The following is a 24,638-nucleotide window of genomic DNA, read 5'->3' as shown; positions in this document are numbered from 1 at the left end:
CGGCAAAGATCGCAAGTTTTGTTCAATTGATAAAGGGCATGTTGCTCTAGATGGTCTGAAATACTCAGGCGGACCTGACTCTGTCTCTTTTCTTCCTTTCTTCCTGTCTTTCTCGTTAAATATGGATGTGTTTCTGGGAACAGAGTTCCCCATTGTCTGTGAAAGAGAAGGTAGATAGTGACTTTATTGTTTAAGTCCATTAAAATCAATAGATAATTAATGGTCTGGCACTTTCTTTGCTGCGTGTCTGGTAGGTAGCAAGAGACTGAATTTGAGAAGCAAGAGCTTCTCCATAAAAATGAGGGCAACATGTCAGCTGAAGTGTTTCCAAATAGAAGGCTGACAGAGGTTCTTGGACGCGCACCTGCTTTGTATGCGATTTCCTGTTGCAGTTTCAACCTCTATGTCACTTTGCTCAATTGGAAGCTTAAAAACTCCTCTTCCTTCTGGCTGGGTTCAAATATACCATCGAATAACCAGGTACAACACCTCCAAAACTTGCTCATGCTTTCTGGAGTGCTAGCACCTATAGAGTGATTCACTCATCAGTGACCTGCTGGGGCTTCTAGTTGATTTGGGATTCTCTGTCTTCTCTGATGGCTCTGTACCCATTTGCTCAGGTTACTTATTTGGTCGGCTGCTTTTCCAGTGTTTTTCGAAGTCTCCCTGGGTAAAGCAAAGAGTATATAAAGTACTTGGCTGTGATCATCCGGCACGAAATGGGGAGATGAGAGCCTCTGTGAGTAAGGGCTGACCAGCTGAACTTGTCCTTAGTAAAGACAATAATGAACGTCTTCTCGAAATCACCACGAGCCTTTAGCATTCACATGTGATAAAGGCTCTCCTGTATCGTAGGCATTTGCTCATTTGCAGAAAATCCCATTGATCGTAACCCCCGGCTTTCCATGCAGTAGCCTTCCTTAGTACTCCTTGCGAAAAGACTCCCATCAAGTAAGTTTGGAATAGTATTTAGAATAACACATCCCAAGTGGCAAATGATGAATATTTTCAAAGTTCTAAGTATAGAGACATTTTGCTTGCCAAATGAATCCAGAAAGTAAATCTTGGCTTCGTATTTGTTTTATGTTCTACTCAACTACTAGCAGATGGAAGAAGATTAAAAATAACCCCCAAATGTCTTCCCACTCCCATCCCGTGGTAAAACAGTGCTTCGCTTGAAAGCCAAGGTCCCGGTACATGCAAACCAAGCTCATTCGACTTTATGTTTGGGTAGGAATGGTGGATGGGTGAGTTTCCCAAGCGGAGTCCTCTTGTACCAGACTCGGAGGGAACAGCCCGAGCGCTCTCCTCTCCTTGTAGGTGCTGAAAAGACCTTTGTGGCTTTGGCTACAAAATGTTTTCCTTTGGCGCCCTCTAGAGGTCTAAGCTCCTTTCCTAGATCTTGCAGGCGGGTAAGGTAGAGAAATCATCGCTTTAAAAAAAAAAAATCTGATTTTTTGATAGGTACTGTTTAGGCTTCCCGGAAGGGGAATATACGAGTCGTGCTTAAAACCGGCTAACATCGTATAGCAATTAGAATAACATCTTAACTCCTTACCATGGTCACTCGGTCCCCTTACAAGGTGGTTGCTCCTTCCCTCTCTAATTATATTTCCTTTTCTTCTCCTCCTCAGGCTCCAAACGCACAGTACCTTTTGTGTCTTTCAGAGATCCTGAGCTCCTTCCCACTTCTCAGCCTTAGTGACAGCTGCCTAGAATAGTTTTTCCCAGGTTTTCACACGGCTGAACCGTTCACGTGATTCTGGACTCGGTTCACGCGGTATTCCCTAGTGCGTTACTTGTTTTGTTTCCTCCTGAGCACGTTCACCGTCTGAAATTATCTTATTTGCTTATATTTACGGTGTTTCTTCCCCCAACCCCAAAGGAATGTAAACACCACCTAAGAGCACAGACACCTATGTGTTTACCCATTTATCCTCAGCACCTAGAAAAATGCCAAGCACATAGTAGGCACTCAGCACAAACACTGGATGAACAAGACGGTCCATTGTGAAGGCAATACTATAAAATATCCAAGCCCCCTGATGTTGTGCTGGTGAAAGCTTCCTACGTGCACAAACACGTGGAAGTTACATGTGTATAAGGTGGTCGTTTCCACATAAACCCCTTTGGAGGAATCAAACCACAATGAGAAGCTTTCACATCCGTACACTATTTTACATGTAGCTAACATAACTACACGTAACTTACGTACGTCATCACATCTAATGATGGCAAACAGACGTATCCTTCGTTTTCATTTCAGAGAAGAGATAACACATTCTTTTTTTTTTTTTTTTTTTAATTTATTTATTTATTTTTGGGACAGAGAGAGACAGAGCATGAACGGGGGAGGGGCAGAGAGAGAGGGAGACACAGAATCGGAAACGGGCTCCAGGCTCCGAGCTGTCAGCCCAGAGCCTGACGCGGGGCTCGAACTCACGGACCGCGAGATCGTGACCTGGCTGAAGTCGGACGCTTAACCGACTGCGCCACCCAGGCGCCCCGAGATAACACATTCTTAAGCACTTTCAGGAGACATCCCAAAGATGATGAGTTTAACACGTGGCAAGAACACGATTCAGATCTGGCTCTAAAGTTGAAACCCTCTGAGGGGGGTTCCTTCCAAACACACATTTCAAACTGACTCCAGACCGAGGCGTACCTGTGTCGCTACGCAAGAGGGCAATGCCCATTATAGCACCAATGAACAGTTACTGAAGAAAGCCAGAAGGAAATCATGAGGGGAAAATAACTGAATCTCTGAGCACAGGCTCTTTGCAGCTAGCCCATCATCTTGCTCAGCTGCATACAAACTTGTCATCTGAAGGCCACACACCCTGGGATAGCTTCTTTCTCCACATTAATCTTGATTCCCGTTAGAGGATGGCTCACATTTAACTTAGCATTTTCAAGAAGCGAGAGTGTAAAGTCAACACACCTCGGCAACTGTTTCACTTACTGAACGTGCCATTTTCAAAAGTAACAAATGAGTCAATGGTTGCCTTCCCTTAATCCAAGCTATGAGAATGTGTTTCTGTTCTTTTCCTCCGGATGGAAATTACATCTGTGGCTCGACAGGGGAACCACCAAGCTGCAAATCTCTGCAGAAATTCTATGTGAAGAGACAGGGTTTTGTGTTTTTCTAGATCATCCTGTGCTTTCCACTGTGGATACAGGATGGAACCTGAAAAGGGCCACTCGGGGGGGAGGGGGGGGGGGTCTTTGCCATCGGCACAGAGGTCGTTTGTGTTTTTTCCATTCAGTGAACTGTTAGACTGGAGTCACGGACTTCCCACCCAAATGAAAAGGTTATTGTCCGTGGCAGACATGATCATCCGTATACGTTCTAGGTCTCAAGCGACATTAGAAATATGAAGGAACGTCTGGAAGGTTCAAAGCTCAGTTCAAAGGGTTCCTCGTCCATCCACCCTGACGGAGCTCAGTTATAGGTTAACACGGGGGCTGCGATTATTCCTTCCTCAGGACGCCTCATCCACCTCAAGTTCATGGCTTCACGTATGTGAATCAGGTCACTGCCAGTAGTGTCTTTGTCCAGATACGACACGGTTTTTGTCCCCATCTTAAACAAATGGTTCGTCCTGCTTGTTCACTTTATTCATCTAACCATCTGTTACAAAATAATATGATCTGTATAAATAAAACACTAATAATAAGGTTATCCTTGCTAGGTGCTTCCGTGGGGTGAGTACATTTCTAAGGACTGTTGCCGTAATGTGCATTTTACTCTTAATTGCTGGTGACAATAATATGAGCTAGCTAACATTTGAAACTCCTCTTGTTCTCATTCTTCAGCTCATTAGCAATAAAATGGTGAAGATCATTTAGTTATTGGAAAACAGAGAGGCAGCAATATTTAACCAGAACGACTGCTGCATCATGTTTCCTCTTGGGGATTCTGCAATGTTAAAGCTAGTGTCTAATTAGTCTTCTGTACCTCCTGGCAAGGTAGATAAGCCGAAGTGTCAGAGAAAAGGTGATTCCTCCAAGATAAGTCTCAGAGCCAAAGCAGCCAGGTTAGTTAGTGCTCAAGGTCATGCCCTGAGATCTGAATTTCTGGGCTGCATTTTCTTTCCTGTCTCACACAGATCCCATCACACAGTAGAAGCTGGAGCCAGAAAAGTACTAATTAAATCGTGATTGTTCAACTTGACTAATAACCAGAGCCTCTGGCTTCCATCTGGCCTTTAAAAAACCCTTTGGGAGGAAATGCAGTGTTTGTACTGGGTAAGTTGGTGGCTGATGGTGTGAGCAGGTAGGGGTCAGGTGACAAGCAGGCTTTGTGTGTGCTTTACAGTGCACTTCTGATGATCTGAAGGATTGAGTGCAGGGTAAACGTTAAGTCAGTATAATGGAATTACCGATATCTCTCCCCGCTTTTGTAAAATTTACCCGTACGTGTATATTCTGTGCTCTTTGTCTAACTCTGCTAACTCAAATCAAATCAAGGGAACTGTACGACTACTTAACATACAGCAAATGGCGTTGCAATTTAAATCCTCCTAATTTGGTATCCAGTACCGAAGAGAGCGCTCGCTTCAAAACACACAAAGTGCCCATTAAATTATCTATTTAATGCACCTTGCTAGTTATAGTGTGCATTTTGTAAAACCCCAGATACCTCCATTTCTGTACATTTTCCTTAAGCAAATTCATATAGGCTTAAAAAAATAATTACAGTGTCCCAGCGTGTCTGAGAAAATGTCTTTCAGAAACAAATTTGACTGTCACCATTCCCAGGAGGTTCCTCTTGCCAGGAAATGGAAATATTACTCTTTCTTTCTTGTGAAAAATGCCCAGAGACCATCCAGCCTTTATGGTTTCCTCCCTTCCTCCCTCCCTCCCTTCCTCCCTCCCTCCCTTCCTTCCTCCCTCCCTTCCTCCCTTCCATCCTTCCTTCCTTCCTTCCTTCCTTCCTTCCTAGCTTCCTCCCTCCCTTCCTCCCTCCCTTCCTTCCTTCCTTCCTTCCTTCCTTCCTAGCTTCCTTCCTTCCTCCCTCCCTCCCCCATTCCTTCCCTTCCTGTCTCCCTCCCTCCCTTCCTCCCTCCTTCCTTCCTTCCTTCCTTCCTCCCTTCCTTCCTTCCTTCCTTCCCTCCTTCCTAGCTTCCTCCCTCCCTTCCTCCCTTCCATCCTTCCTTCCTTCCTTCCTTCCTTCCTTCCTTCCTAGCTTCCTCCCTCCCTTCCTCCCTTCCATCCTTCCTTCCTTCCATCCTTCCTAGCTTCCTTCCTTCCTCCCTCCCTCCCCCATTCCTTCCCTTCCTGTCTCCCTCCCTCCCTTCCTCCCTTCCTCCCTCCCTCCCTCCTTCCTTCCTTCCTTCCTCCCTTCCTCCCTTCCATCCTTCCTTCCTTCCTTCCTAGCTTCCTCCTTCCCTTCCTTCCTTCCTTCCTTCCTTCCTTCCTTCCATCCTTCCTAGCTTCCTTCCTTCCTCCCTCCCTCCCCCATTCCTTCCCTTCCTGTCTCCCTCCCTCCCTTCCTCCCTTCCTCCCTCCCTCCCTGCTTCCTTCCTTCCTTCCTCCCTCCCTTCCTCCCTCCCTTCCTTCCTTCCTTCCTTCCTTCCTTCCTTCCTCCCTCCCTTCCTCCCTCCCTTCCTTCCTTCCTTCCATCCTTCCTAGTTTCCTTCCTTCCTCCCTCCCTCCCCCCTTTCTTCCCTTCCTGTCTCCCTCCCTCCCTTCCTCACTCCTTCCCTCAATTCTGCCCTTCTGTTTTTTTGTTTTTTTGTGGGTTTTTTTAGGGAGGTTTTGTGTGTGATGGAAACGTAGGCTTTACAAAGGATATTTTTAATGGCTGCTGGAATGACCTGTGAAATCCCTTCATCCCTGGCCTGGACCCCACCCTCTTGGCTCTTGAGTTGCTAATAGGCTTGGTGCCTGTGTTTTTAGGGAGAGTTGTAAAAACGATCGTGTGCTTTGCAAGATTGAATTAGGAATTTGTTTTCCTTCCTATCTGGTAATGTCACCTGACTGGTATCAGTGGGTCAGGGCGTAATTAGATCAAAACTGGGAAGTCTGGGAGGACGTTCCTTCTGGAGGAGCTATTGCAATGTCATATGCTAAGTAGGACAAATGCATTAGTCATATTTACACCTTGATGATTGATGGCGCCGTAAGAGCTCATCAGAAAGAAGTGAAACCAAGCATAAAAAGGAAAGATTAAAAAAAAAAAAAAGCATAGCCCATATTTAGTGCCGCTGGTAACGTGTAATCATGCTGACGTGACATTTCACTGCTGTCTAAATATTTCTGAGGAGGCCAATTTATTCACTTCACAAGCGGATCTCTCTTAGCTGATCTTACATGTGTTTGTTTTCGGGGCATGGGAGGTACCCACGACACTCCTTTCAAAGCTTTCCTCTTACCCGCAAATCGGCCCAATGTTAATTCTTCAAGAAACCAGCAGGGCCACGTCTCCTGTTGGACAGCGTATCCGTTCACCTGATGAATTGCTTTTGAAGCGCGTCCTGGGCTTTCTCTGGGCTGGACATCAAGGTAATGGAAGCTGAAGGTTGGCAGGTTGCGGTGGTGGAGGGGTTTGAACCTTAGTTAGCAGGAGGATGGCTTCTGTAGATCATTTCTTCCCTGGCATTTCTCGGGGCCCGAGGGCAGGGACGCTGCCTGGCCCAGCTGGCACAGTGGAGACGCAGAAGCCAGTACCGTCTGCCCTGCGCGTCCCCGGGATGTGTAATTGGATTTACACACTCAAGTCATGTCATGTGTGTTTTGTGTATGAAGGACTGTTTTAAGAAGGCAGGTCACTTAAGTAGCACTTGGAAGCCAGCTTTTCTCACTGCAAGATGTTACAGTCAGCCCCGCAGGGTAGAGGAAGCGTAAGGTAGATTAATTAACCACTGAGGGGCCAGACATTTCGAGGGAGGCCGGGGAGGCCCCACAGCCCCGGTAGGAAGAAAAACCACGCTACCAGCAAATGCAAGTTCGACCGGCGAACTGCGGTTATGACTCAGTGTGGTCCTCGTTCCTTTGATATCTGTGATCGATATTTGGATTTCATTAATCTGGATCGTGTGTTTGAAGACGCGCGGTATCTTACACATTCCTTAGCTACTGGGGTTCTCTCTCCTTTCCATCCCGTTTCCTGCCTTATCTGCCAGCATGTCCTTGAAACCCAAAATTCTCCTAAAGCAGGAAATGATAAAATTCTACATAGCGAGGACATGAGCTCGATGTGAAATTAAATCCCAGTAATGTGGGTTCGGGGGGAAGTAAATTTTTTAAGCTGCCGTCTCTATGTAAGGTGCGTACCAGCATAAAATTTCCGCATGAAATAAGAACTGTAACCACTTCATTGTGTAGCCAGCTTTCCAGTTGACTGGAGTAAATCATTCCAGAATGTTCTTTCATTTTTTCCTTTTTGTGATTCCATGGTGAATACCCATGATCGCTTACAAAATGGAGGCTACCAAGGATTAGGAAGTGCATAATCGAAATATATGTATCTCTTTAACTCTGAACACGGGAAGAAGAAAAAACGCAGCATGAAAACTTTAACAGAACGAGACCAAGAAAAAAAGGGAGAACCCTCGGAAGCCTAGGGATACAGGGAAGTGGAAGAGATAGGGTGGGCGCTCTCAGATATTTAAGGTGCTGCCATGGTGAAGAGAGGTTATTTTACGTGTCTCCTCTGGGACAGAATAAGGACCCATCGATGGTCTGTGTAGTGTGAGAGATTTGGTTCATCTAAAGGCGAGATTCTGTAACACAGACACCTGCCCGGATGCTGCTTTGTGAAGTAATGAGCTCCCTGTCGTGGGGATTCTTCAAGGGAAAGTTGTACGGCAATCCATCAGGGATGGCCTGTGGTAGATTCCATACCACGAGTCTTCCTTACAGTCAGTTGAAAGCCATTGGTTTTCATCTCCAAGCTGTCATGGCCTCTTCGCAGGCAAGAAAAAGGAGAGGGCAAAAGGCAGAAGGCTAAGATGGCCCATGGGCATTTGCCAGCTGAACGGGCTGCCCTTCGAGGAGCTCCTCTGGGCTCCGTGCCCAATGACATCTGCTTACATTGTGGGGACCCGAATCCTGACACATAGCCACTCCATCAGCCAGAGAGGACGGCAAAAATATATTAGATTTGACCACATCTCAAAAACTCAGCATCGCGTAGGAAGAAGGGGAGAATGAGGATTGAATAGGTAAATAGTTCACCAAGTATTTGTTGACTGCCTGTTGGGTTCTCGGTTCTGGGGCACGGCTGTGTAGGGGACAGTCAAGGTTGTTGCTGACATGAGGCCGATACTTGAACGGAATTTGACAGGGAGTTTGTGACTGGTGTGGAGGTCGGGAGGTTTGTACCTGGTTCTTAGAACATGTCGGGAATGCAGCATTCGGTAAATACTTTATGGAAAGGCAAGTCTTGGGCTTTTTTTTTAAGCCTATTAATTTATTTTGAGAGAGGGTGTGAATAGGGGAGAGGCAGAGGGAAAGAGAGAGAGGATCCCAAGCAGGTTCCATGTTCAGCGCAGAGCCTGACTTGGGGCTTGATCCCACAGACCGCAAGTTCATGACCTGAGCCAGAATCAAGAGTCGGGCACTCAACTGACCCGAGCCATTGACCCAGGTGCCCCTTGGGCTTTTTTTTCATTTTTTTTATTTGAGTATTATCTAACCACAAACTGAATGCACCCTAAGCCTGGACCAGAAGATGTGGCACGAGGGCATGTCTGCTTCATGCTGGGGAGGGTCAGGCTGGTATGCAGCTCAAGGCACTCCCAACCGGTCTGTGTGCACAGTGACCCCAGCCACAAACTGAGCATCTCCAGGAAACCCCCTGCCCCGCCCCCTCACACACAGGTAGGCAGACGAAGAGCTTAGTCAGAGCTCAGCTCCTTCTCCTCGGTGCACTGCTACACCTTGCCCTTTTCCCCTATCAGAGCAATGTCCTAACGTTCCCCATGAGCCCCTTGAGGTCAAGGGTTGTGTCTTCCTCATTTCTGTGTTCCCAGCATGTAGCATCGCACTTGGGCAGTTCCGAGTACCGTACATTTAAAAGAGTGGAATGAACGAATGTTGCATGACCACCTCCTTTCCCCTGACCCCCTCCACGCCAAATCACGTAGTTACCAACGGGGAATGAGTAACCAGCGAGAGAAGAGAGATTAATTTCTCTAAGAGGAGAGAAGAGAAGGCCAATGAGAAACCAGAAAACACATCTGAAGTTCTCCCCTTCTGAAGTGATTTGGGCTGAAAGCCCCAAGCTGAGATTTTGCTAGGCAAGTGTTTTAGAAAGTTGAGGCAGGTAACATGAGGAAAAAGCAAAGTGATCATTTAAGTCAAAAAAGAAAGAGGAAAGGAGAATAGGGCGGGGGAAGCAATGCACTGTAGACATTCTATTAAGGGTTTGTCCATTTGTGAAAATTGTAAATGGGTCGGGCCCACCCATACAAAGGAGAGTCCCAACACGGGGCTCACCTGCTCACTCACTTCCTTCCTGGTTCTTCAGCACCCTGGCTCTGAATCCACACACCGAGACCTTGCTCGGGTTTTCCTTGTGACACACCCCAGATCTCTTCTACGGCCTGACTTCTGGTCTCCAGTGAATGTTCACCTTCTGGCTTGATACAGGGATAGCTGTGGACAAGACGCACTCCCATGTTCAGACCTCATTTCTGGCATTCCACACCAGCAGGGCTGGTCTCCCTCACTCGTAAGGGGAAGGCGTTGCACACAACTGGTTGACTTCGCGAAACACGGTGAACAGGTAATTGCTTAGACTGCCCTTAGTTCCCCTTGGCTTAAAACCTCTCACAGAAAGGCCAGTTTGCCCCCTAATGCATCAGTTTATCTATAGGCTGCCTCACAGCAAAATCAAGCCTGATTTTAGATATGGGAACCCCATGCAATTAACTAAAACAGTCCTCATGAAGTCCGCAAAAGGTTATGAGTTAAGTCTTCCATTTTCAGAGTTATCTCACTTGGTTCCTTTTTCAGCTAGTTCATGAAACAAAGTCAGAATCAAGAACAGAAAGCTTGTTTCCTTTTAAGTTCAAAGTCAGACTCCCCTCATCACTTGGGTGAGCTTTTCCTACCTTGCCTGTTGGTGGTGGGCAGCTCATGTGAGAATGGGTTCATGGCCAAAACAGTGTCCAATGGACAGAGCCCCTGCCCTTCCCTATTGAAGAGACAGATACAGCCCTTGCCTTTCCCCAGGTGAGTAACGGCGTCATAAGCAGCCGTTGGGGCCCTGCCCACGTCATTTCAGCCAGAGACGAACTCTGAGCTCTGTCATTGGGCAGTTAGAGGTATTTTTGAAACCATGTAAATGCATTTCCTTAAAAACCTAGAAACCACAAATTCTCATCCTGTGTTTGCCATGATGTTTTTCTGGTGACTTTGGCCAAACGGCCTTGGCTTCTTTGGCCACAAGTATCTTTATACCCAAGAGAGTTTTGTGAGTAGTGGCAAGAAATACAGGATCATGAAGGGTTCCCAGTGCCCCAGACCAAGTTAGACACTCCTCCTCTGCTGGCCGCATCACCCTTCCCCTGCCCACCTGCCCTGCCACACAGTGCTGCTGTTGGTCCCCAGGTGTCTCGCCAGCTGGGCTGTGAGCTTCATGGAGGCAGGGGTTGTACCTGAGTCATGGTTGTATCTCTGTGACATAGTCTAGTGCTGCTTTTCTTTCTCTTCCTTCTCAGATGCTTTGGTTCACTTCTTTAATGTTGGGCTTCCTTAAATTGCCAGGCCACGTGTTTCATTACCTCACTCCACACACGATCCCCCCCCCCCCCAACCCTGGCCAGTCATTCCCTCCATCCATTACTGACCATGGATCGATGTGCTGCTTACTCCTAAATCTGGATCTTTAGCCCAGCTTTCTTGGCTAAGTTTAAGACCAGGCCATCTAGTGGTCTGCTGGGCACCTCTATTTAAGGGTCTTACAGGCAGCTCAACGTCAGCAAATCAAAAGTTGACTCCCTCCCACCCAACATCCACGTGAAATCCTGATGGTTTTTTTCTTCCATTGCTGGGATCTGTCCATAGCTCTCCGTCCTCCTCCTCCTTACTGTTCCAGGGAAGCCCCCACGATTACTCAACCCAGTGATTTCCCTGTGCTTCTCCAAGCCTCCCCCATCCACCACGGAGTAGGCTTCTCACAAATGCGAGTGTTCTCACCATTCGTGCCCACGGGGGAGTTCCACGGGTGAACCCATCCCCAGTTTCCTGGCGCTGGCTTACTCCTGTATCTGCATCCTGGGGCAGCTCTTCTGTCTTCTTGGCCCTTCCTTGTCTGCCAGTATTCACCCAGGGGTCACCAGCTCCAGGAGACCTCCCCCGTGCCCCTCCTGAGAGACACGTACCAGCTTCAGAACCAATGGCGTTTTATTTGTTCGGAGAATCAATCGCGTTTGCGTGTTTGATTTGGGGGACCGGAGCTCAGATGAGGTGTTTAAGGGAGGAGGGGTAAGCAGATGCTCTATGTTTGATGAAAAGATAAATAGCCTTTCAAGTACGACTCTTTCAGTGGGAAGTACAGGTATCGAGGGTTGCTACGAGCCAGGCGTTCACGTATCACGGGAGGGCCCTGGAGTCGTGAGCCCAGTGCAGGATGAGGGCTCAAACCGCCTGGGACTGATGGCCATTGGTAATTTTATAATACCAATAAGGGCCTTAGTCTTTCTTCATCTCACTTTCTTTAGCTGTAAAACGAGAATAATAACAACAGCCCGGAAGGTTGCTGAAGAAATGAAGTACCCCTGGAGTGTTTGGAGTATTTAGGTTGGGGCGAGTGCACAACCTTGCACAACACGTTTTATTTTCTCTGGTAACTTAATTTTCAGAACTGACTACCTTTTTCATGGAGTCCTCTGCCCCGAGGAGTCCTTTCCCAGGCTTGACCTTTCTAAACACCTGTGTACAGTAGACCTATGCTTGCAGACTTTAACGTGCGTGAAGATCACCTGGAGGTCTTGGAACAGCCTTTGGATTTGGGAAGGGGGTCCCAACATTCCGGATCCCTCGTCAGGGCCCAAGTGCTACATGCTGCCAGTCGGTACATCCAGTCTGGGGAGAAAGGCTTTAGCATTTGGCACCTGGGTGGCTCAGCCAGTTGGGCGTCTCATTCTTGGTTTCAGCTCAGGTCACGATCCCAGGGTCATGGGATTGAGCCCTGTGTGGGGCTCCGTGCTGAGCCTGGAGACAGCTTAAGATAGTGTCTCTCTTTTTCTCTCTCCGCCCCCTCCCCCTGCTCATGTGTGCATTCTCTCTCTCTTTCTCTCTCAAATAAAAAAAAATGAATAGTGATAAAAAGAATTGAGCACAGACCCCACCTTCTCTGCAGTGGTTGCCCAGACACTCCACTGGTGGATCCCACTGACCCCGGGGCTCTCCTCATTCCCCTTACGTCCCTCCATCATTTACTAGTTCATACTTCTCTTTAGTCCTTCACACAACGAATGTTTATGGAGTGCCACTGCGTGCGGGGCACAAGCAATAGAGATACTGTGGTAAGGACAAAAATCCACGATCCTGCTATTACATGGATTCTCATCTAGAGCGAGAGACAGCCATCAATCAAATAATGACCTAAATCCGTGAATAATTTCAAACAGAGTTAAGTACTTTTAAGCCAGGTGACATGGTTCAACACCAGGCTCTGTTGAAGCTACTAAGGCATCCTGGGGACGAAGTTGATTTATTTTTGAGAGAGAGAGAGAGAGCTGGTCGGGGGGGGTGGGGGCAGGGAGAGAGGGAAACACAGAATCCAAAGCAGACTCCGGACTCCAAGCTTGTCAGCATGGCGCCCAACGTGGGGCTCAAACTCACAAACCGCGAGATCATGACCTGAGCCAAAGTCGGATGCTTAACCGACCGAGCCACGCAGGCGCCCCTGGAAATCATTCTTAATTAAGACCTGAGAGAGGAATAGAAGTTGGCAGGTGAACCTGGAATTATGGTGTCTTTATTTGTTTCTACTGCTAAAACATGTGCTCTTTGAGGACAGGCTCTGTCCTTTTGTATGTCCCTGGACGAGACATTGGCACACCACAAGGGAGTCTCGCAGCAGAGACTTGCTGAATAAATGCCTGAACAGTCCTCTTAGCATGAGCATTGCTGCTTCCCTTCTCATAGCTGAGAATGCGGAGGTCGGAGTATTACATCATTTCCCCTTGGTCATACCGCTAATGAGGGATTCTAAGCCACATCTGTCTCATTTCAAAACTACCCCTGGATTTGATGGCCATTGAAGGCCACTTTATCTCAATTAACACAGCTAGTTTCAGAGGCAGTGAGTTAAAAGTAATAAAGAAGAGGAAAAATGAGATTTGTATTCCAAATGGTAGCAATGCTTATAGCAACGTTAGAGCTTTGTGGCGCCAGGGGAATACACATTGTATTGAAAATAGCATCCTAACAGTCGTCAAAAGACTGACCTCCGATTTTATACCCAGCGTGGTTCAACTTTGTACGGACCAATCCACCTGCCTTGGCCTCGAATTCCTCACAGCTCTAAAATTCCATCAGCACGGAATGATTTTTGAGGCTCCGCCCAGCTGTAAAATTTTTATTCCCCTGAGTTACAGTGAATGAGAATCTGGGGATATGTATCTGCTTTCCTGGTTTATCTGGCTCCCAAGATCAGATAAAGCAATTGACATAGAAAACATAGCTTGCTGAGGCCTCTGACCTCTGAGAAGGAAGAAAAATAGGATGAATAATGATTTAGCAAATACAGAGAGAATTACTTATTAGGTAGTATTTAATATTTAATTTCTGCTGGTGGTTTAATTGCGTTGACACCATGAGTTGTAAAATCGTCACGTTGGTGATTCGATTTGTTTCAAAGGGAATAGTGGCTGGGCTCTTTAATTGACAGGCAATTGTTCCTTGTGAATATTTAATTAGTGACTTTGTGGTGCTTGTCAGAATCGCCTATCTGGCTTTTTCAGAATGTGCATGTCCGCTGTGATCAACAAGCCATTTTATGTCCGAACTACCCAGAAGCAACTGAACTGGGGCACTTAGCCAGCTGAAGATCCGTAACTGGGAGGCTGGCTTTTGTGGTTCCGTCTTCTTTGTCTGCAGACCCCAGGGAACCGACACCGGGGCCTGGAGGAACTCACTTAATCTTGCTGTGCGTTGGTCCCTTCTTCTGTAACAAGAAGAGAATGCGGTGCCTGTACCGTTTATCGATACGAGTGGAGCTGAAAGAAGGTGAAGGTTGTGAATGGAGAAATGGCGGTCACCAAGCACGGGGCGGGAGTAGTGTTACTTCTGTAACTCAGATGGGTCTGCTTGCTGTGGCCGCAGGTGGCAGGCTTTCTCACTCTGGGGTTGGGGCGGAGCTCTGCCCCTTGATTGCCTGCAGGGTGAGTGAAGTGGAAGGGCCCTGAAACTCCCAGCGACAATGACCCCTGCACACTGGGAGCAGAAACTGCACCCAGGGTGAGAGGATGCCCACTAACGTTCTGGCTACCCACTGCCGCTCCCGTGTTCCTTTCACGAACGAGAACCCAGTCATTCGGAGTCACCCTTTTGCCACATGTTCGGAACATTCTTAGGAGGAAGAGAAACATTTCTTGCGCTTCTCCCTACAGATACACTGTGTACCCTACAGCCGCTATATCTCCCTACAGATAACCACACTCAAGTCTTCCCTTATGGAAAGTGCTTCCTAATTTTGTGGAAGGGGGAAACAGATGCTCATTTGACATCCTGCAAAAAAGACTTTGGGTCAGGATAATTGGAATGTGAAAAAGGCCAAGAAGATCATTTCAAGGTCTAGTTAGTAAACTTTATTTTGTTTCACGCGCACAGGCAGAATTTAAGCCGCGAATGTATTTCAGTACTAAACACCCATTAAATGACAGCGAAATGAATCGATGGACAGTAAAATTAGAAGGAAAACTCACAGTAAGTACCCACTTCCCCCAGCAAATGGGATAAACGAATGATTTCAGCATAGCCAGAATCCCATTTACATACTAGACTAAGCGATAAGACACGAAAGTAAAGAAAGAGGCACTGTGCTGTTGGAGAGTGGAGGGAGGTCCGCTCTGTCTGTCTCCTCGCTACATTGCCATTCTTCTGCTGCCCCACGGGCCAAGGCACCACCAAGCTTCAGCCCAGCACCGTCTGAGAACCTCTCCTTTAGAAGACCCCTTCCAGGCCTCCGGGTTTTGAGAACTTAACTTAGATGTTCCAAAAGGCAGTACTGGATAGCAGAACACATTTGGATTTGGCAAAGCTCTGGTGGTATCTGTGTTAATATGGTTTCACACACGTCCTGTCCACTCCTAATGGTATTCCTGTTCTAGTAGTTGGCTTGTAACCTCACTTCAAAATGCAGAAACTGAGGATCAGAGATTCATTTGGCTTCTGTCACTCAGGATGCGTGTGGCCAAGTGAGGATTCAGCCTCAAGTTGGTTTGGCTCCAGCCATACACGGGCTCCTGCTGGCTCCCACCGCCACCCCCCCACCCCCCGCACACGCCAGGCTTCCATTTAAATAAATGTATATTCACATTTACTAGAGCGTGTTTCTTTCATTCAACTGTCTAGCGTGCTAAACTTGAGGACTGCAATTTCAATTAAGATCCCTTTCCTGTCCTCGAGTCGTTTATATTTCCGGAGCATGAAGGCAAGAAAGAAACGTTGATGCGTTGATACCTGGTTGCTTCCTGGATGGCCTCTACAGACAGCTGCAGTGGGTTTCATACCTTGAAACTATAAAGATTTGAGATACGGTGCACTTCCTTACCTGGCCTTCTGTGCATGTGCCCAAAGTAGAACATTTAGGGAGGAAACCGAGACAGAGGAACTTGAAGTTTTGATGACTTCACAGTTCACCATCTGTCTTCAAGACCGGATTAGTGGCTACACCAGAAGGAAAAGCAGAGGATCATTATATAATTTATTAAAATATGCAGACCAAGCCCTTTGGGCCCACATCCCTTCTAGCAAAATAAATAGCTTCTTGAAAGTAATCTAGACCTAGTTGCCCATGTGATTCTGAGTTACACTATACTGTTTTGTATGCTTTAAAGAGATAAGCCATTTGAGGACATCGCCTGTCTACCTGAGGTAGGTTTCTGCGTACAGCCGTATTTTACTTTTATTTTATTTCATTTAAAAATTTTTACACGTTTATTTTTGAGAGGGAAAGAGCGCGTGCGCCCACGAGTGGTGGAGGGGCAGAGAGGGGGACAGGGGATCCCGAGTGGGCTCTGCACTAACAGCAGAGAGCTGGATGCAGGGCTCAGACTCACCAACTGGGAGATCGTGACCTGAGCTGAAGTTGGCTAAGGACCGACTGAGACACTCAGGCGTCCCTACAGCCGTGTTTCAGAGACTGCTGGGTGGCTGGTGGTACCTATTGTCCTTTCTTCTTTGTACAGACATCCCTCCTATGTATCTGAGACCAGCCAGTAAAATAGAGGTACTCACCACTGGAGGGTTTTGGAGAGCTTTGAGAAGACGCCTGATTCACCTGGGAGGGCTGCCTTTCCTTGCCCACCCCATCTCCTTTAACCATCTTACTGCCTGGTGAGCAGATATAATGGCACCTCCACCCGCCATCTTGGACTATGAGCAGCCCTTAAGGATGGAAACCACAGAGCAGGATGGCACACCACAAAGAAATCAGAATCTTAGTACACACTGCCAGTGCCCGGGTCACTGTACGAGCCCCAGACTGCTCATCCCCAGGAATTGTTTTATGTGACATAAAATAGACTTTGAATGCATTTAACCCCCTGTTGTCTTACTGCCGAATTACAGCATCCGAATAAAACCTGGCTGCAAAATATATTCATGGCGTATTAGCCAATAAACTAACATTGACTACTCTTTGAGATAACATTGCAACAGGGTGTACTTGACAATCTGATTGTCTAAGACAAAGAGACCCATTTTCGTTTTGTGATTTTTCTTTTTTTTTTTTTTGCTCCATGGTTGAGATTTGGGGAACAGAAAGACCCAGATCAGATGTTGTATCACCTGATACATAATTTATAGCACCGGAATAAATGCCAGGCAATAATTATGGCTGGAGAAGATGTGAGGGACTATTTCTCAAGGGAAGAAACTGATGTTTTCCTATTTATAGCTCTTTGAAATTGCACCAGGCCTTGCAAGATTGAAAAGTCATCCCTGGAGGTGCCCAGCAGAGGCCAGCTGCCCATTGTCAGCGGTTTGGGGCAAAGGGGATGGGGTTGAACTGAATTATTTTTGAGATCCCTGCTTATGACTGTGTCTCGATGTTATAAATAATTGGTTAGATGTAGAGTAATTGGACTCTAAAAAGGAGAGGAGTCCCAGAAACCACCTGAATCTCAGAAAAGAGTGCTAGAAATTTACATCCAGCAGCTCCCGTGTCCTTTCCCTCTTCATGGATCTCCCCCCCCCCGCCCCCCAGGGAAGCCAGGGGCCTGTCATCCATCCTTGCAGCTGCCTGAGCCAGAAAGCCCCAAAGGCACCCCTGTCCCTTCTCCCTCTGTCAGCCCCTACTGCCAGTCTGTTGCAAGCTCCTGACAAGTTTGCCTCCTGAATACCCTCAAGCCCACTCACTCTTTTTTTTTTAACGTTTATTTATTTTTGAGAGACAGAGCATGAGCAGGAGAGGGGCAGAGAGGGAGGAGACACAGAAGGTGAAGCAGACTCCAGGCTTTGAACTGTCAGCACAGAGCCCGACACGGGGCTCGAACCCATGAACCTGAGCCGAAGTTGGAAGCTTCACCAACTGAGCCACCCAGCTCCCCCCACTCACTTTTATCTCTGCTCCTTCTGCTTTAGTGCAGGAGACACTGTTCCTCATCTGAATCATAGCAGCCTCACTGTATCCACTTCCCGCCTTTTCCAGTCTACTGTCCACGGTGTCACCAGGATGGAGGTTTTCTCCTGATGGTGGCTTAGAATCCGTCAGTAAATGTCGGTAACTTCCTCTTGCCCTTAAAACAAAGGCAGAACTCCCTCCTGGGACCCACCTTTAGATCTGCCATTCTTCTTCTCCCTGACCTCCCTGAAATCACATGACCTTCATTCAATTCTTCTAAAGACCCCGGTCTTTTCCTGCCTCTGAGCTCTCTGAATTTCTGTTCCTCCTTTGCCTGGGGCGCTCTTCCCTCATTCTCAGCTCTGGGAACCTTTCTCAGGGAAGCTTCCTCTGCCCTCTCTTAGGTTACCACTTAATTACATTTTCAGATTCCTTCCTACTTTTCTTAGAAAACACATACGTGTGTGTGTGTGGTGAGAGTATTTGTCCTGTGTCTGTTTCCAGCTAGTAACTGTGAAAAATGGGAATGAGTCAGGTTTGCTTGTTCACCAGAATATTCTCAGCATCCCATGTTTGATATATATGCATTTAAGAATGAATGGATGCATGGGAATGGCTGGGGCTGGTGTGTCCAGGGCCTGTTGGTTCTTCTGGTTTCTCTAGAGGATGTCTAACAAAAGACATCAATAGTCCGGGAAGGTGAGATAACACTGGTTTGGATCAGGGTTCAGGTTAGTGCTTCCGCTGGGCTTCTGGCCCATGTCTCCGTGGCTCAACTCCTGGATAAGGCTAAAACTTGCAGATAAAATATTTTCAGTACTAGCAGCTGAACAGAAATCCTACCGGGCAAAGATGGCCTACTGAACCTGCCAAATTGTTACTCAAGTGATCATACACAGAATCATTATGCCAGAATGATGCTTTTCTTTTAATAGTCTGTGTTCTGGTAAAAATACTTGTGGCTTCCACAGTCTTTAAATATACGGTATCATTAAAGAGACAAACAACAATTTTACGACACGTCATTCTTCTTATCCTCTTGCTTGTTTCTTGTAATGGATCTTGTTAAGACCGAGTTACAACATAGACATACAGGACCTTATGAAGAGGAAGTTGACACTAATATTGGATTAGATAGATAGATAGATGATAGATAGATGATAGTAAATAGATAGGTAGATAGATAGATAGATGATAGACTACTAAGGAGGGTTTTTGAGTCATACTGTTGTTCATTTGTCTTCTCAATTTTGGGAATGGGTCTGGGAGGAGTAAAGAACAACATAGGAAAGTAAGATATGGATTAACCTATTTAGTCTATAAATCTCCTACCACATTTTTATCCCAACTCTGCTTGACTGCCCCAACGATGGGGGGCTTTCTCCCATCCCAAGTAGCTCTTTGCCTTATGTTAACAACCCTATTTGTAGAAAAGAATGTTTGTTGTGGACATGATCTAAGCAGCTGCCATAACTGTGTGTTGCAGAAGGTGAGTGCTGCCTAAGATAGCACACATTACCGTTTCCGTTAATATCAACGTTACCGTTGTCTTCATCGTCCCCACCATTCCCCTTCCTTTCCCCTTTCATCATCCCCACAAGTGTCCCTAATGTCTCCAGAGTATTTTGAGCCAGAAGGCAAGTTAATTCTGACTGAGGAAGACTTCACCATGGAGGTGGCAGGTGAACTTGAAATTCAGGGGTAGGATCTGGAGATTCCCACAAAATGGTGTCGTGATGAACTTAGACCTTTACTGGGCAAAGATGAGGTGCCTACATTCATGCCCTTTGCTGGATCTTTTAATTTTTTTTAATGTTTTTTTTTTATTTTTGAGACAGAAAGAGACAATGAGCAGGGAGGGGCGGAGAAAGAGGGAGACCCTAAATCCAAAGCAGGCTCCAGGCTTTGAGCCATCAGCACAGAGCCGGACGCGGGGCTCGAACTCACGGACTGTGAGATCATGACCTGAGCTGGAGTCGGACGCTCAACCGACTGAGCCACCCAGGTGCCCCAACCCTTTGCTGGATCTTAGTCTTCAGGGAATATATACACTGCCCTGTATTTCCTCTCAAATAAGAGAAAGTGTTTTGGTCCAGCGAATGAGAACACACATTCAAGAGCCCAAGTGCTTGGATTTGGATTCTGACACCACCACTCATTGGCTTCTGAGCTGGCAAGTTACTCAACCTCCATAAACCTCAGTTCCTTCATCTGTAAAATGGGGCTAGGTAAAGTATACATCTCATAAGGAAGGTGTGAGCTTTCACAGAGCTGATTCTGGTAAAGTCTTGGAACGGCGCGTAGCCCCTAAGTATCACCTGTGAATTATGCAGGAGGCAGGGCAAACTGTGAGGGTGGAGACCCTGATTCTGCGATTTACTGCCATGTCTCCAGCCACTAGAACACTGCCTAGCACATAACTGGTGCTCCGTAAGTAATTATGAATGAGGAAACGACCACCCGGGAGAGTAGCGTGGACAAACCGAAATGGTTGGCAGTGGGGACACCGGGTGGCTCAGTTGGTTAAGCGTCGACTTTGGCTCAGGTCGTGACCTTGCGTTTGTGGGTTCGAGCCCCGCGCTGGGCTCTGTGCTGACAGCTCAGAGCCTGGAGCCTGCTTTGGATTCTGCGTTGTGCTCTCTCTCTGGCCACCCCTGCTTGCAGTCTGTCTCTGTCTCTCTCTCAAAAACAAATAAACATTAATTCAACCTGGGCAGTAGGCTCAGGTCAAAGCACGAGCAAATGGCTTGATTAATAAAGTGCATGCCTTTGGTATATTTAGCTGATGTTTCCAAATCCTTTGAAAGCTAGAAGAATACATTTAATATGAACATCACTTCTCCAAGAGGGTGTATTTCACCAAAAGATAAAGACAGACGCAGAACTACCTCTCTTTCTTTGAGTATACTCTTTGACCTTTAAAAAATAATAATAGCTAGAGGAGGCAATATTGGAACTAGGTTGAGTCACAATTTTGATTAAATATTGAGGGAAGACGTGTGTTTCAAAGCCCAGCCCTCTCCCTTGAACCAACCCTTAGTCCGAATTATCCGCTCAGAGCCCTCATACCAAAGAAAATACTTGGCGTTTGTAGCACAATTTATATCTTAACGTTTTCTGATACTTAACGCATACCAGATGGTATAATAACTCGGATATAGAGGGCAAATTTGAGGAAGCCCAGGCCTGAAAGATTTCTCAATATCCAGACACTGGGCAGGTTACCATCCTGGGCTGTTCCTCTCTTAGTTCATTTCCTAGGGGGATTTTTTTTTTCTCTTACATGGGATACTTCCCTTTTGCCATTTCTAAAACTCTGATGGGCAAAGGGAATTAACCAGTAACAGGCTGTGACTGTGCTGGGGCTCCAGCCGCCTACCCTGCGTGGGCAGTGGGGTCAGACCCACCTGGTGGGCACAGATGAGAACGGGGACCCCTGGTGGCCGCCCCCACAGACGCCAGGATTGGGGGCGGCTCTTCGGTGCAACCAGCACCTGCTCCTTCCTAGATCAGAAAGAGCGGTTAAGCAAGCATATTTGGGTGGGGTTTTTTTTTGTTTGTTTGTTTTTACTGTAGTTCAATTAAAAAGCCAAGACAATTATCCAAAGAAAGATTCCGGGGGGGAGCAAGGATTCCAATCTGAATGCCTCCAGTCATCCAGCTCAGATTTCTTCCTAGTTTGCCTTTAAAATCACTGGCATTCCAAGTTGGAAGGGATGTTCAAGGCCACCAAATTCCCCTTCTAATCAAAGCAGGTGTCTTTTATCCAGTATTGTGGATGGCGGCAGGAGAGCAACTCTTGGGGGTAAGGAAATTTTGGGAGGAGTGCAGGAGGCAGCCTGCAAAGGGTTTTGTATTCTGCCAGTTCCAGCACATGGATCAACAGCTTTTTTGGGGTAGGGAGATATCCCCTAGAGCTTCTCTGAGCATACCCTCCTGGCCGTACCACTGGCTGTTCCCTCTGCCTGGAGTGTTCTTTACCCAGAGAGCCCCATGATCCACTGGTCTCCTCTTCCACGTTTTGGAAGGAAAGCCACCTTCTCGGTCCCGGCGTCTATCCTGGAGTTCTCATTAGTAACCTCTCTATCTCACCACATCCCGCACACACACACACCCCCGGACCTTGCTTCCCCTGTTACATTGCTCTATTTTTTTGTTTTGCTTTTTTAGTGTTTATTTGGTTTTGAAAGCGACAGAGACAGAGCGTGAGCAGGGGAGGGGCAGAGAGAGGGAGACACAGAATCCGAAGCAGGCTCCAGGCTCTGAGCTGTCAGCACAGAGACCGATGCGGGGCTTGAACCCATGAACCGTGAGATTATGACCTGACGCTTAACTAACTGAGCCACCAGCCAGGCACCCCCCTGCTCTATTGTTTCAAGTTTTATTTATTTATTTTGAGGGAAAGAGAGAGAAAAAGAGAGAGCACGACCAGGGGGAGGGGTAGAAAGAAAGGGAGAGAGAGATCCCAAGCAGGGCATAGGGCTCGAACTCACAAACTCCTAGAGATCATGATCTGAGCCGACATCAAGAGTTGGACGTTTAACCGACAGAGCCACCCAAGTGCCCCACGGAGCTCTATTTTTTTTAAAAATCACTTTTTACCTTTTCCCACCCCAAATAATTTACTTAGTTTTCTTGTTTATCTCTGTCAGCAAGAAGGCGGGCACACGGGTAGAAATTGTGTCCGTTTTTCGGAAATGAATCCCTGGGGTCCAGAACAGTTCCTGGCATGTACTAGGCACTCGGGAAATATTTGTGGGATGAGGAACGAAAGAATGGATTTCCATCAAAAACTGTGTCTTGCTGTCTGCTCTCGGGGACACAGGATTCTCATCTAGGTGTTCGTATTATAAGCAGAATCTTGAGAAAAGAGGCCAGACACTAGCAAACTGGGACCTGCATTTCAGGGCCAGCCCCAGCTCCCTGGCTGAGTGCATGGAAAGTTTTCCACATCTCTGAGCCTCGGGCTTCTGACCTGAGAAGTGGGTGTCTTGTCCCGTACTGACAAGTGAAGGAATGACGTCTTCTTTATAAAGCACCAGGCAACGTGCTTGCTTCCACAGCACGTATACTAAAGCACCAGGCAACTAGGAGAGATTTAATTTAACTTAATTAACAATTCTTTCATTAATTTAACTTGAATTGAATGAATTTAATTTATCCTGGCAAAAGCTGGATAAAGCAGTAGATTATGAGTTGTCAGGGATCAAATAGCCAAAATTACAGAGAAGACAACAGGCATACCTGAAATGAAGTTTTTTTTTATGTTTATTTATGTTTGAGAGAAAGCTGGGGGGCAGAGAGAGAGGGAAAGAGAGGGTCCAAAGCAGGCTGTGCGCTGACAGGAGAGAACCCGATGCGAGGTTCACACTCGTGAACCGGTGAGATCGTGACCTGAGCTGAGATCAGACACTTAACTGACCGAGCCCCCCAGACTCCCCTGAAATGAGTTTTTAAAGTCTTTATAACATCGGGTAGCTTATATTTTACTCATCGTCCTTTATTTTTACCTTTTACCTTTTGCCTTTATCAAGACAATTGCTATAAATGTGTTTGATAATGGGATATATACTCAACATCATTCCTTTGGATACCTGTACGATTTGCTTACCTTTTTGGGGTCTCTGCTCAAATACAGCCTATCAGAGGTACCCTCCTGACCCCATATAAAAGAAAGGGCCATTCTTTTCTCGTCTTTATCACCTTTAATTCTCTCCATAGCATTTTTTTTTAATTTTTTTTTTTAACGTTTATTTATTTTTGAGACAGAGGGAGACAGAGCATGAACGGGGGAGGGTCAGAGAGAGAGGGAGACACAGAATCGGAAACAGGCTCCAGGCTCTGAGAGGGTCAGCACAGAGCCCGACGCGGGGCTCGAACTCACGGACCGCGAGATCATGACCTGAGCCGAAGTCGGCCGCCCAACCGACTGAGCCACCCAGGCGCCCCGCATTTTTTTTTTTTTTTTTTTTTTTACCAATGCACAGGACATACAGTAATTCTGTATATCTTTGTTTATTGTCTGTGTCCCCGTAGGGTGAGGAAGAGATTTAGTCTATTTTGTTTTTTGACGTAGACCCAGAGCCTGTTCAGATATATACTGTGAATTGAAGTGAATTCTCTTCGTTCCGCAACCGGCCGGGAATATAGCTTGAAGATTTATACAGTTGGCCTCCGCCTAACCCAGCAGTGTGTGCCACGGGTAGGGCCACCCTATGTCGCAGCATACCCAGGACACTCCAGATATACTCCTGTCTCCTTTCACCTCCAAAGCGGCCCAGTTTGCAAACTAAATGACACCGACACAACAGCTACGAAGTCCAAAAGGTTTAGGCATGACAGATAATCCCTCATTAGAGGAACATATGGTCCGGATGAGAAGGGAAAAAAATTTACAATTGATAGTTAACAGCTAACGTGTATTGGATTCTCGTCCTCTGTCAAGGGTTCTATGTAATTACTTCTCTCCGCCACAACAACCTATGAAGTACGTTCAGTTGCCATCCCCATTCAGCACGAGTAGCCTGAGGCTTCGAGAGGTTAAGTAAACGTCTCCTCTTCCCACCACGAGTAAAAGGCAGAGCGTGGATGCAAATCCCCGAAGCGGACAGACCTGGGCACCTGCTAGGTAAGCCTAGCAGGTGCCACTGAGGGGCTTTTTCACACGGAACCTCCTTTTATTCGGTGACAGTCCTGGAAGGTTCATTGTCTCAATGTCTTAAAGTGGTAAAACCAGCTTAGCTGTGTGCAGTGACAGGATCAGCATTCAAAGTTAGAATAAGCACGTTTGTGAAAAAAATTGCGAACAGCCTGGTGTGTTAGGTATTAGTCACCATGGGCTGAAGACATTTTCTGTTCCTGGCTTCCATTATATTTTTACTTCCTAATGTGT

General features: G+C 46.8%; 1 protein-coding gene across 3 annotated transcripts in view; it reads left to right on the top strand.

Moving 5' to 3' along the window:
• ADCY8 (adenylate cyclase 8) overlaps positions 1 to 24,638 on the top strand; it is a 226,175-nt gene that overhangs the window by 3,335 nt on the left and 198,202 nt on the right. The window lies entirely within an intron of this gene.

Source organism: Neofelis nebulosa, chromosome 14, assembly GCF_028018385.1.
Source record: "Neofelis nebulosa isolate mNeoNeb1 chromosome 14, mNeoNeb1.pri, whole genome shotgun sequence".
Taxonomy (NCBI): Eukaryota; Metazoa; Chordata; class Mammalia; order Carnivora; family Felidae; genus Neofelis; species Neofelis nebulosa.
This window is presented reverse-complemented; position numbering and strand designations above follow the sequence as displayed.